Source organism: Lagopus leucura, unplaced genomic scaffold (genome assembly GCF_019238085.1).
Source record: "Lagopus leucura isolate 7727_CA_CO unplaced genomic scaffold, USGS_WTPT01 Super-Scaffold_100075, whole genome shotgun sequence".
NCBI lineage: Eukaryota > Metazoa > Chordata > Aves > Galliformes > Phasianidae > Lagopus > Lagopus leucura.
Genome location: NW_024962315.1, coordinates 335,194 through 347,948, shown reverse-complemented (window position 1 = coordinate 347,948; position 12,755 = coordinate 335,194). Strand labels below are relative to the sequence as shown.

The window sequence follows — 12,755 nt, the reverse complement described above, 5'->3', positions numbered from 1 at the left end:
GATGAAGGGGGGAGAGGTAATGCTAATCTGGATAATTTTTTTCCCCCCAAAAAAGGGCTTTGCGTCTCACCAAGATAGAGAACATCTGATTGTAACTTCTGAAGCAGCGTCCATTGGTCAGTGCTGTTAGGTGTCAGCTTGGTGAAACCTCTGTCCCAGATAAGATTCCTGGTGTGACTCACACCAGCGTAGCCATTTTATCAGCGTGTTCCCCCAAAGCAGAAAGCAAACTACCAGGAACATACTACTCAAAACCACACACGCTATTCCTCCTATAAGGAAAAGATGCACATAAGTATTCCATACAGAAAAAGAAGTGGAGGGCAGAATGACTTGCTGTTGAAGCAGCAGAATGCACAACGTGCTGTGCTAATGGCAGAGCCCCTGGGGACAGCAGGCTGTGATGAGCTGGAGCCCTGCTCTGCAGGGAGCTGGGTGGGGGTCTGCTGCTCCCAAGCTGAGCCCCGATCCCTGCGAGCACAGGGACAGCGGGGAGCAGCCTGTGCACGAGCACGCCTTGAGGAGGATGGGAATCCTGCCCTGGATATGAAGCGTAACATCCATTTCTGAAAGCATTTCAAATGGTGTTCAATGTAAATGCCAGATAGGTTTTCTAAGCAGGAACCTAGCGCTGACAGCATTGAATTAAACATCGCGTGCCTTAGCACGCTGTTCAAGGAAGCCTGGCAAATGAGAAATACGGGATAGATTGCATTATTTGTACTCTCATTTTTTTCAGTTTTCAGCTCCTAATAAAGAACAAACGCATGCTGTGCTTAAATTGGGACACGGTGTGGCCAGACTCTGCATCTGCAAGGACTGCCGCTATTTCTGCCTCGGCCTTCACCAGGCTGTCTCCTCCCGCAGCTGCTGACCGGCCGCCAGCGCCGGGCACGTGCCCTCGGGCAGGCCGGGTGCCAGGGCCGGGCTGCGCCCCCTGCAAGGCCGCTCCGTGCGCCAGGCCTTGCCGGGCCGCGGGGCAGCGCAGGCCTTTCTCTGCCGTGCCAGCTGGCGCCCCTGAGCCAGGCCCGGCTCCAGGACCCTCTGCGGCTGCAGGGCCTCGGACGGCGGGGAGCCGCACTGGGGGCACCGGGCCTTGAGCCGCGCCCACGGCCCGCGTTCAGCCCGGCTGCACACAGCGGCCTGCAGACGGGGCCTGGAGCCCGGAGCGCGGGGCTTTCCTGCGGCTGAAAAATGAACCGGACCACGTGCCGTGTGCTCGGCCTGCCAGAGCTGGGTTTGACTGCCCTGCAGGACGGAGTTGTGCCACTCGGCCATCACTTTCTACTCAAAAAATACCTATCTATCCGCAAGATAAAAGACGGCACTCAAGGCCAGGCTGGATGTGGCTCTGGGCAGCCTGCTCTGCTGGTTGGCGACCTGCATGTAGCTGGGGGTTGCAACGAGATGAGCATCGTGGTCCTTTTCCATGCAGGCAGTCCTATGATTCTGTGATTCTCTGATGGGACTCAGAGCAGGGAGAATGGCAGTCACACAGTGCTGCTGCTGCAGGGCTCTCAGCCTGCAAGCCCTGCTCTGCTTCTGCAATAGGATCGTTAGCTTGGGACAGTGAGGGCAGTGTGGTGATGTGCAGAGTGCTGGAAAACCTCTGGGAGTGCTCCTGTCACACCTCCCAGGGAAATGCATGTTTTGCGTCTTCCTCAGAACCTAATTTAAAACAAAAAGATGCATTAAAAATTTGGTTTGGGAGATCTTAAAGAACAGCACAAACTAAATGAGCGTCTGCCAAAATTAATTTTCAGCATTAAAAATGAGCACTGATGAGAGCCATTTTAGATCAAATAATTTATTCAGTAATTCCATGTAAACAGTTCAGCTTTACTAGCAAATACAATGCTTGCTGTTCTTTTAAATAGATCATTCAAAAAAATAAGACTCTATTATGAATGGCAGGTTGACTTCCATACTACTGTACAACGAGGAATTTGTTTTCTAGCGAATTTAACGTCTTGATTTTTCTTGTTCTGAGTTTGCTTTACGTAAAGCCCAAAGGACACGCATTCGAACTGCTCCCTGCCGATGCCACTGCTGGCTGTGGTGTACTGGGGAAGTCACTGGGCAGGCAAATCCTCCCATCCTGGCACTGGCATAAGCTGATGTGAAAGTGGGGTGGCGGAACTTGTAATGACACTGTTCAAAAACATGCATCTTTTCATCAGAAAACAGAAAGTAAATGGTGGAGAGCTTTTCTTTGGGATGTATAAAAGCAACGAACTCTGTTGTTGGCATTTAGTTAGAAGCGTAACAGTACACACACACATATCCACAGTGTCTGGAAAGCATACTAGGAACTGAAGAAAACAGTGGTTCCGAGGCTTGGTACACCAGTGCACTAAAACCAAAAGAATGATACCTTCTTACATTGTCAAATGAAAAATAAATATCTTTATTTTCTGCCTAATTTATTTCAGTTTTCAAATAAATTTTAAATAAATCTGTACAAAGTATACTGTTACAGTATATATTTGTAAGTTAACTGAAATGCCTAAGTGTAACAACACTACAATAAAGCAGTATAGATTGGCACATCTCTAATAAAGATTAACTTTTACACTCAAAAAAAAAAAACAACTCCCATGAAAACCCCTTATGTTTTTTGATATCTTTATGCAAGTTATGTCGCAAACATATTACAGATGAGTTCTCCTGTCTCAAAGTCACTTGTAATAGTTTTTTAGAGAAAGTAAACATCTTTGTACTGTTAAAGGGACACTGTCAGGCTAAAAGAGAGATACATGTGGGGGAAAAAAAAAAGCAAATTTGTGAAGAGAAACTTCAGCCTAACAAAGGGTAAATTTTACGCACTTTCATCCACCTTGACAATGGTTATAAGCAGTGCCAGAGACCGGATCTGCCCCCTGCGAGGCCGCAGTGTGCAGCTGCACACGTGGGGAAGGGCCCCAGCCTGCGCCTGGAGCAGTGGGAGCCCCCGGCTGCAGCTCACCTGCAAGCACAGCTCCAGGAACGCTTTGAGCCAATTAGCAAGCCAGCAGAAAAAATGTTTTTTTCCTTGTAATTGAGATGGAATTAACACGTGTGCTGGGGAGGTGAGCTTTGCTTTTTTTTTTCTTCCCTTAAAACAAGAACCTAATGTTAATCTGAGAGTGTCCCTTTGCTCAAAATAAAGACTTCTGTACTTTAAAGTTCAGGTACTGAAGCGATCTTATTCACTGCCAACAGGGTGAAAAAGCCAGGTACATTTCAAAACTCAAGTTTTCAAATGACACGATCCAACTGCAGTTCATGAGCTTTTCAAATCTTGTACTGTTTCATTAAAAACTCTGAACTGCTGATCGGGGGATAAATATTACAGATTGAGAGTGAAATTTTTCCTTATTTTTAATCTTTCCAATGATAGATTAAATCAGTGTTCACATGCTGAAAGTTAATCTTACATTAGAATGCAGTTCAATATTGGCTGCAACATAAACTTATAAATAAATCAACTACAATAGATTAAACTCTGTTAAATATTTCTAAGTTAATAAAATATTGACAGTATTATAAAATTACAGTATTTACAATAAGAAAAAAATCTAGACTAATATATACCTTTAACAGATCCATCCTCCAATTTGGGATTGCCACGGAATTATGAATATATGAACAATTTATTATAAAGTTGCATTGCAGTATAATTTTTCCATTAGAACTAGAGACGGTAATCTATCACTGCCTTTTAAAAAATAAGTGACTTCTCATGGTGGGGTGTAGCTTTTGGGTACCAAACGGGTAACAGGAGTCCTCCGCAAGACGTCTGAAGGTAAGGTGGGACCAGCCTCAACTGCTCAGATTAAAGCTGTATTAGAGAACTGCCAGCAATCAGAACCACACAGGCTGCAAAAGGGGAGGAAAGGTAGTTTTCAGCTCAGAGTGTACAGCTGGAAGACTGCCGTCATTATGGACTCCAACTAAGGCTGCAGGAGCTTTGATCTGCTCTACAGTGCAAAACCTTGTCTTTTGTTTCATCGAGATGAAGTTGGTCTTAAAGGGACATGGTTAGGTTGCAGCTATACCAGAAATGCTCTTGCCAACCGTGCATTACAAGACCAAATCAAATCACTTGAGATGCTGTTCTGCTTGCTCTATGGAGGTTGCACTTTTTGGCTCAGGGTGGTTTTGATTATGATTTTTTCATTTTGTTTGTTCAAAAGAAAAAAAAAATTTGACTGGGACCATGCAGTCAACTCATTTTCTATTCCTTGCCAGCTTTGCTGTTTCACAAGTATTAGCACAGTACTGCAGCATTTGGGTTGCAAACTCTTAAAAAAAAAAGGGAGTCTTCAATTCTCCCAAGCTGATACGTCTTAGTATAGACCAAATTTTGCAAATTGCCTAAATCAATTGCAGTCATTAAGAAGCGCCAGCTGCTTTTGGAGTCCCAGACACCTAGCAATGTCCTTTTAAGGATCAGATCAGACCTTTCACCTGCCTTTTCCATCAGCCTTGGAGAAAGTGTTTAAAACTATTTTAGGATGGGCAATGCTCAAATTCTCTCCCTCCTCCCCACTTCACGCTTCTTTTCCAAAACAGAAGCCTTGCTTTCTAGCAGAATATAGAGAAAAATGAAAAGAAAAAAAATAAAATCAGAAAAAGACATATCCATACTCAGTTCCCACCCTCCGCTCCCCCCATCCTGTTCCCTGTAAAACTGAAATGCCATTTTGTAGCATGTACTTTTGGAGGAATTACTTTCCAAGCCCAAACCTGAAGATGCTTTGTGAGACACCTGCCCACAGGCTCTGGGAAGGTGAACCACGCCAAGCATCTGCAGGAATTTCTACCAGCCTGGTAGCAGGCAGATGGGAACAGCGCTGTCCTTAAAAGCAGACTTTAAAGTGTTAAATAATAATTTGTAAACTTCAGTCTACGTTACCAAGAGAAGGCTCTAGGTCCTGCGGGCTCCATTTCCAGAGTTGCAGAGTAGGAAAACTAGAAAGAAAGCTCGGTACCTTTCAATCACCTGCCAGTTTGTACTGGGGGGAGTGGGGAACGAGAGAGACGAAATGACAACTGACCTTATAAACAAAGGTATGTATAGGGCTTCTGGTTTCAGGAATAAACCGATATTTACTGGTAAAAGTCTGCCAAAAAACAAAAACAGAAACACAGGATTACTGGTAAATATTGGTTTATATGGAGAAGAAAAAAAAGTCATAGTGCTCCCGCTCTCCACGCGCCAGCGGGACATGCTGCGGGACTGCGCTGCGGGCAGAGGCCGAGGGCTGGCCCCGGGCACCCTGCACTGCCGGCAACAGGGACAGGGACACCTCAAACCAGAAGCCACATGTGCACCACAAAGCCAGGTCTCTTTTCTTTGCTCCTCTCAAACTACGCACTGCTTTCCAGGCCCCCCTCCTCCACAAGACTGCCGTTCACCCCGCAGCCCTACAGCATCTGTCTGGCCGACAGCACCTGGCAATGACTTCACATCGTATGGTATCTCACCGCGAAGGCTGCTTTGCCTCAGCCTCTCAGCTGCGATGGGTGGCCGCGCCGTGAGATGCCATAAAATATACAAGTCTGAGTGAATATTTGAAATGAAGCATTTTCTTGTAAGTGGCATAAACCCATTCATTTTATTTACATGCTTATTTATTTCCAAAAATAGAGAGTTGGTCCACACTGGACAAGAGAAATCAAGAAGCCATACAGTAGAAGAGTTAAAAGTCCAACATTTAACCAAAGTACAATGAAATTCCAGAATTCTGTGGCTGATTTGAACCACAGAAACATACACGAGCCACACAGACATTTGTACATATAGCATTATATTACCAATAATATTTGCAAACATGAGGTCAAGATGGCTAAGAACCCAGCAAAACCAAACCATGGGCAATGGCTGAAAAGAAGCAAGTGTGAGCAGCTGGCACTACCACGGGAAAAACACCGCTCTCCAGGGGCCTGGTGTCACCCTCACTGAGTTTTCTTGACCCGAAAAAGTTCCAATTTCCCTTTCCTGGGACCCAAAGGCAGGGAGCGTGCGGGGTGACCTGCAGTGCAGGCTGGTGCGTAGCACCTCAGCACCCCAGGCTGCCTGTGCCCCGTGCAGAGCCTGCCAGCGGCCACCCCGCACCGCACCCAGAGCTGCGAGCTTTCTGCCCCCATGGGGCACAGCTGTGGGACGGGGCCGTCATCCCACCCTGCTGTGGCACAGCCTGTCCCACAGCCCTGCCCTGCTGGGGCCTCAGAGCACCCGGAGCAGAGAGCCATGGGTGCCTGGGCAGCGCTGCCTTTACAGAAAGGTTTCCTTCCCTCACTGGGGCAGGTGTTGGCTTTGGGAATGCACACAGTCGGCCCTTCCTGGAAGACTACAAATAATCAAGCCTAAATGGATTTATGGGATGAGAAGGGATAGTATCTGATAGATAGTGGAGTAATTTTTACTCAAAGTTAAACATTTTACGTGACAAAAAAAGCTCAGATACTCGATCGACGGCAAAAGAAAAGAATGGAAAAGATGCATTATCTCAGTGTTACAGCCGAGTTTGTCCAAGTGTTTCCAAGGACTTCATCACTATAATACCTCGGTGTCAACAACGGATGGAAAAATAGATTTGAGCCTGTATCTTTCAGTTCGTAACTTTCAACTGAAAGTAGAGTGGGCTTCCAGCCCACACTTCTGGGCTCTCCCACCGAGAATCACCGCAGGTAAAGCAGGGAAGACCGACATAGCACTGCTGGTAGTTCTACAGACAAACCAACCCACCACTACCCTGGGCAGAACTGCATAAAAGGGTATAAATTCATTTTCATTTTTTGACATTCAGAATATTAGGCCTAGTCCAATGTGAATGCTAGTAGAGAGCTAGTTTACAGAACACCAATGATAACTGTATGTACCTAAGAGAATTTAAAGGCAACTGTACTCAGTACATTTAGAAAAAAACACCTGTGCCAAGATGCCAGACCTCTGACAGAAGTTAAAGCAGAAGCAGCTGTGCAGTTTTCTAAGTGGAAGGACAGTCCTTAGTACAAGTCACTACTGTCATCTGAGCCAAGAACAGACAGCTTTTCTGCTGATTTGTCTTCTGAAGCATTTCTAACCTCAGATGTGAAACGTTTTTAAAAAAGGTGGGCCTGACCCCATGCAGTTGGGTACACACAGCACTCCCCAGTGAAACTCAGAGCCCAAATTCCTAAAGAGAGAGCACAAGAGATTTTGCGTTTTCTTACATCAAATAACTACCATGCAAGCATACCACGACGTTTTTATACTGTGTACTTCAAAGTCAGCTGATACAATTTCACTAGAGTTGAGTAACATAATGAAATTGGTATTTCTCAGGGAGGGGGACAAAGGTTGTGTCAGTGACAACGGCCAGCTTACCAGGGGAAAACAGCAGAGGAACAACTTGGGAACGTAATGAACGGTATTACATGTGAGTTCAAACACAGCAGCCTCTAAGACATTAGCACCTAACTCTGTAATACACAGTTAATTTCTATGGCACCTTCAGTTCATTTGGTTTTTCTACCGAAAATCAGATGCTGAAGGGAAGACACTCTTCCTCTTGAATGAGCAAGTCCTCTAAAGCCTAGATATATTTCCAGAGCATCACTGACATTTTTTCTCTCAATCTATTGCCTGTCCTAGCAGACATTCCCTGCAGCTGCAGACTGCCCACACCCAGCTTGTGCTCCTCTGAGCCAGGGGAATGTTGGGACGTTCAGACATTTAAGAAGCCTTAAACTGAACTACAGCAGCAAAGGGTTGCTCCTGCTCACAGCAGCTCACCTCCTGGGTCCTTGGGGAGGTCTGCACACACATGCACACGTATGTGTGTGGGCAGCCTCAAATACAGAGCTAGATGAGACCTGGAAAGAACTGGATAGGCTTCTCTCCCCATACCTTCCCTTTCTGCCCACTACCAAACCAACAACTTTCAGGTTTTTTGCTTGGTTTGGTTAAACAAACAAACAAACAAACAAAAAAAGCTGAATACATCCGGACTCATTGGTTGCTGAGGCATACTATGGGATGTGGCAGCCTTAGCTCAGGGTCAGGATTTGAACTGGGGCTGCCACATCACAGAAGGAATCTAGATGTCGTGCTGCCAAGTATTCTGCGCTTGTGTCTCCTCTTTGGCCAACCAGACTTTGACCTAGATGTGCTCACCAGATAAGTCCAGAGAAAATCAACCCTTTTCCACCCTGCAACTCTGGTTCTGACAAATCACTGCCTCCCAGAGGAAACTCACTTGCTCAAAGTCTGCAGATCTACTCAAGAAATACCCCCGCCTCCGAGCCCAGGAAAGTTTCCATCTCCAGCTCAGACTAAGCTTCCTTCTACCCTGAGCTGATCAATATCAGCGGTAGCAAAAGAAGGCATCCATGATATTGATCCATATTTATCCAAACAAAAATCCCCCGATTCTCTGCACCCTGCCATTTGCCAGCAGGTTAAAAGGTTTGGGCAGATTACCTGGAAAACGTGATCTTTCCTTGCAGAAGGTACGTTGCTTTCACCCTAGCACATACTGACATGTGATACTACTTTAGCTACTCCTCAAACAAGGAATTGCTGGTCTACAATTCCCAGTGCCCTGTTCAATAATGTCATTATTAATAATAACAATAACATTATTGTTATGATTGTTATTATTATTAATAATACACCATTAGGATGTATTCTAATCATGGAGGATACCAAGCTATTTTTTAGGACACCCTATAATTACTACTAACGTTAGTGTTCTGTCCCCAGCTCTTTAAAAACTCCTGTGTGGATGCGCATTGCTCCTCCATTTGGATTTGCTACCTGGTTGTGTTGTATTTGCCTCAAAGGTACAAGCTGCAGATACGTTCCTTATCCTTGCCGAAAGGAGAAAGGTGTCTCTTGAATGCACCCCGTGCTCCAAAAGTAATGCCTCCTGCTTTGTTATGTCAGCCCATGATGACAGAAGTAGATGATGGTGGGATGAGAGCAAAGGTTGGACCTTCCGCCAATATCCCGTTACATTTTGTTGCTCCGTGGCAGATGGCAGTAGAAGGGTGGTATGACAGTGTGGCATCTGACATGGAAGTGCGTATGGCGCAAAGGTGTAGAATTAAATTCCTCCATGAGGAAAAAATGGCACCCGCTGACATTCATCAGCAATTGCTGACATCTTCTGGAGACTGAACAGTGGGTGTGAGCACAGTAAGGTGGTGGATGGTGTGTTTCTGCGGTGGAGACAGTGACAGTGGTCACCTTGGCTGGTGCAGATTTTTACGAGCATGGCATGCAGGCTCTTGCACATCACTGACAAAAATGCACACCTGAGAGCGTGTTCTGTAGCTGAGAATTTGCTCTGTCAGATAGTGTCATTGTGCTCCTTGCATCTGCTGCAACTTCTGTGGAAATTAGTAGGAAACATTATTTTTGGAGCATTCTACGTAACACAGATTAGTGCAGAAAATATGACTGTGTCTTTAATCCTACACGTTTAGATCCTCTGAAGAGCCTTCTCGCTTGTATGCTTAAAATATCGTTTGTTCCCGAGGGTCTCCGGCTCTCCAAAACATCCCTGCTGAACTGCTTAATTTCCACAAATTGAATTTGTGACCTGCAGCACAGCATGGCTCTTCCGGCACTCTTTGGGAGAGCTGGACCTCTGTCTTGTCAAAGAGTCTTGCTCCAGAAGTCCCTCCTTTTATAAATATTTCACTGGTCTGTCCTACACTTCGGCTCTGGAGCTCCTTTGTGACAGAGCTCTTCCTAACCTGGGTGTCTGGAACATTTCCAGGTGCCTGTGGAGCTACCTTGACCAGGCTCACAATTTTGCTTTTCTGATGTTCTCCCCTGCAATGTTTTATAACACAAGACTCATTTTTAGTAAAGTGTCTTCCACCCCTGAGGATGCTGAACCTGTAATTGTACTGTGGTCACTGCTATTTAATGACTCAGCTGTAATTATATCTTGAACCAGTTCTTACGTTTTAGTCCTAAATCAAGGCTAGCTCTACAACAGGCTGTTAAAATAAATGATTCTTTAAGTAAATCAAGATGTTTGTTCATCGAAATGTTAGCCAGCTCCTTCCAAAACCATCTGGCCAGATAGCACCGACGTAATTGAATTTACCTTTTCTAACAGGTTTATGGAGACGCACGAGCTTGGTTTTCCCTCACGTCCCATGAAATCCATAACCTTTTCCTTGTCTGGAATAGAAGGTGTCTCAATACCTCTGTTTCATTACAATGTGGAATTTATCTCCGACACAGGTTTGGCTGTGTGAGCACCACTATTCCAATTTCCTCTTGGGTTTTATGGCAACTTTTAAATCGAGTGCTCCTTCACACCTTTATGACCCGTGTATCCTGTATGGTTTGATGGCAGCCATTGCAGTATTTTCATCATCTTCTCCCCCACTATGCTTCAGTCAGGCTAGCTATGTCAAAGTCTTTTCAAACCACTGAGCAGTCTACTCCGACTATTTTTATGTCATGTTTCCACACTGGCACACAGACTTTCTCGTTTTGACCACACGCCTATTTCTCATTCAAATCTCCAGTCCAACATCTGCTTGCTCTTCCAGCACCCACAGCTCTGTTCCCAGCCTCCCCATGCCCCACACTCACTGAAAATCACCCCATGCCCTCCAGCAAAAATGGCCATATGCTCCAGGTGCACCTCAGCTCAGCCTCAGATGCCTCAGCCTTCTCCCAGCGCTACTTCTATCGCTCCTCCCAAAACCTCGTCCACTTCCCGTGCCACCACTCCAGTTCCTCTTCAGCTGGAGACCAGCCTCCACTGCAAAGCAATGACAGCTCACTATTGACCCTTTCTATCGTTTTCTCAGCATGCATTAAGACTTTTGCAAAGCTGCACCTTGATATCCTACATATTCTTTTCTTCCCAGGCAACCAAATATAGTTTCTCAAGTATCTCAGCTTTCCATACCCGAAGATGACAGCCCCAGGACTGCCCTAAGTGCTCTGATATCTTCCAAGATCCATTTTTCCATCTATCAGATGGACCACATCATCATCAGGAGCGGAGCCCATCCTTCCCTCCATCAATCCTCTGCGTTTGTCCATCCCGAAGCCACTTCCCCACCCTCTGACAGTGCCTTTCAGCACACAGAGAACCACACAGACAAGGCTTACACGAAATTATAACCTGCCCCTCAGTCCTGGCCATTTCTGAGTCAAATTTCCTCAATCAGAAGTCAGTGCAGAGGTGAGAACAGACCACGAGCACCTGCAGATGATTTAATTTGCTATTTTCTCCACCAGCTCAGCAACTCCGCCCTCAAAACGCTTTTGGGAGCTCACAGCGTAACCACTCACAGAGTGCATCCTTTCCACACTTCTTTTTGCTGTAACTAGTCTAATTAAGCTGATATTCTTCCATTTCCATAATTAAACTAGGATTTTGGCTTTGTGATCACATAGAGTCCCTATTTTTAATTACTTTTAACCAATTAGAGACTTTCATTGGACACAGTAAGTTACACGTGGCCTCTCAGCAACCTGCACGACTCACTTAGTAGGACTTCTATTGACAGATGAAGCTTGAAAGCAGCTTTTTTTTTTTTTTTTTTTGAACACAGCATTGTCAGAAGACGTATCCACAAGTGGATTATTTGCATTCATGATAGTAGAGCTGACAATTACATTAATTTGCAGTGCTTAGTTCAGAATTACTTGTGCTAGAAGAATAATCCTAAATATCTAGACCCTGTTGTGTTGAAGAACATGGCTTAGTGAGTATTCTGTGACTTAGAGACCTGCTTGTCTGGTCAGGCTGCACTCCAGCAGCTCCTGGCAAGGGTGCCCATCCTTTATTGTTCAAATAAAATGATGTTTTTAAGAAAAAGAACCGTATTTACGTGGTTATAACCCTGTACCTGACAAGACTCTGGCTTCTCTTCTTCACTTCTGGTGCCGTTCACACAACATTTTTCTTCAGTTGACCTGCCCACACAGCTCCTGATAAGCCAATGCTATGTTGCCAGCTCTCCTCATCATCATTTGAGTGGGAGGTTTAAATACCAGATTTCACAAAATCCTTCATCTACGCTTCCTAGCCCCATGGTTTCCTGAAGCACTGACAGATCAGTAAGCCTTCACAGTGTGCCCAGAAATGTGAAAGCTGGGCCTGCTGCTGCTGATGGGGTGAGGCGCACAGACCTGGGAATGGGTCTCGAGGTGGTACGTGAGTCTCGAGGTGACACAGGCTGACGAGGTGACACAGGCTGACGAGGTGACACGTGCTCCTAACATGGCCTGGCTGAGATCCTCTGCCTATACAAACACCTGAACAAAAGGCAAGCCTGGGAAAAGCACATTCCAAACCTCAGAAGACTACAGCACTAAAGCCAACAGCTTCCATTGCACTCACCAACTGTGGTGCAACTACAGAGAAATGGAAGATACTCCCTTGTGAAACACTACAGACGGTCCCACCTGGAGGTGTGGGGCATGCCAAGCAGTGAGGCTACCCTTCAGATGGCAGCGATGCCCCGAGGTGTCCTGCCCAGACAGGTGCTGCCCAAGGCACACGGCAGCATGCCTTTCTACCCAAGCAAAGGTAGAAAGAAAAAACAACTTTGTCCCCAGCCTGTGACCAGAGTAACGCACCAGCTGAAGGTTGCTGCAGATCTCACAAGCACATGGTGTTCTGAGATTGATTCCATATCAAGACACTCACCAGCAACAGAAAGGAAGGAAGGAAGGAAGGAAGGAAGGAAGGAAGGAAGGAAGGAAGGAAGGAAGGAAGGAAGGAAGGAAGGAAGGAAGGAAGGAA

General features: G+C 45.7%; 1 long non-coding RNA gene across 1 annotated transcript; it reads right to left on the bottom strand.

The window, feature by feature from the left end:
* Positions 1–1,791: 1,791 nt before the first annotated feature.
* On the bottom strand, positions 1,792–12,737 carry LOC122188687. Its single transcript, XR_006181625.1, has 2 exons — positions 3,574–12,737; positions 1,792–2,353 (listed from the first exon to the last, which is right to left on the bottom strand). It is a non-coding gene; the product is annotated as an uncharacterized LOC122188687 (long non-coding RNA).
* Positions 12,738–12,755: the final 18 nt, after the last annotated feature.